The sequence below is a fragment of the Metopolophium dirhodum genome, chromosome 2 (assembly GCF_019925205.1).
Source record: "Metopolophium dirhodum isolate CAU chromosome 2, ASM1992520v1, whole genome shotgun sequence".
NCBI classification, from domain to species: domain Eukaryota; kingdom Metazoa; phylum Arthropoda; class Insecta; order Hemiptera; family Aphididae; genus Metopolophium; species Metopolophium dirhodum.
In genome coordinates this window covers 27,888,173-27,889,625 of record NC_083561.1, presented here as the reverse complement: position 1 = coordinate 27,889,625, position 1,453 = coordinate 27,888,173, and positions in this window count along the sequence as shown.

Sequence of the window (1,453 nt, the reverse complement as noted above, 5' to 3'; positions counted from 1 at the left end):
CTTGTATAGTGTTTGACTTTGACAAACGAATTCTATTATTTTTATTGGGTAGCTTAGAAAAAAATTTAACATATTTTGTCATCTTCACTTCTGTTCCGATTTGTAAATCCCGGAAGTAATAGCGATTATATACGTCATACATAAAATAATGTTAACCACTGCGTTTTTTTGAATATAATGTACCCATTATACTACTATAATGTATTATTTATTGTATAAATATAAACTGCGAAATGAATAAAGCAATACAAATATAATCACCGGTACCTGTACTGTTGTACATAAATACATTTCTACAAAATATTTTTAAATATATCTTAAATGTCATTCTATATGATTTTATAACTGGGTTATTATAGATTATCGTAAAAAAACATTTTAATATTAATTTATTATTCGTATTATTAATGATACCTGCCTAAATAGTATTCACTTGATCCAATTTTTGCATGACAGTTCAAAGAAACCTTAAAAACATTATATAAAGTCATAACCTTTACGTTTTCCAACTCCACAGTTCGTTATTCCGGAGTTAGATATTTAACTTATTTACCATACCTCAACCAAGATAAACGTGTACTTGTATGTTATGTCACAGTAAAATAATAAAAATACCTCTTTAGATTTTTCTAAGTCAAAAAGTATAATAAAATATCTCCAAATATTGAGATAAAAAATAAAAATAAAACATAATATTCATATTATATATAATATATATATTATGTACCGAAAAAATTATGTATAATATACATGACTCCCATAAACTAACTTTTTATATTTTCCTGTGGTTGATTTTAATCAAAAATGTGTTAATACTTAGCAGTTTGAAAATACTTTAATATCTGTTATATTATGATGTTACATTATTGAATTTACATTCAAAGTTGTTTGGATTCTACATTATCCATAAGCATTATTTTGTGTGAACTGCATGTATATAATTGGAATACAGAGTTGGTATAAATGGCATTATCTAAGTATACATATATTATGATTACCTATAGGAATTATAGATATGGATGCTACAGGCAGTACTTGCAACACCCTTCTCCTGGATATTATGTGCTCGATCGTAATGAAAATATTTAAATAATTTATTTATAAGTGTGTACCTACAACTATACAACGATCCCCCCATTCAAAAGGTCATATAAATAATAGATTACATTTTACAGATGACTGAGGTGTTGTTCAAGGAATATTAAACTTTTAAGATTCAATTGTAAAACTTAAATAAAAAGCAATGCCTATATATTGTATATATATAATAGTATTGTCATGAACTCATGCGTATAGACTGTAGTAATGTACTTTAAACCTCGCAAATGTCAATTAATAAATAAATATAATATAATAAATAATTATTATAATTATTGATAATAATATACTGTCCACAGTTAGAATTATAACTCAGGACCAGGAAATCAATGCGGTTGGGCCAAAACATATTTTT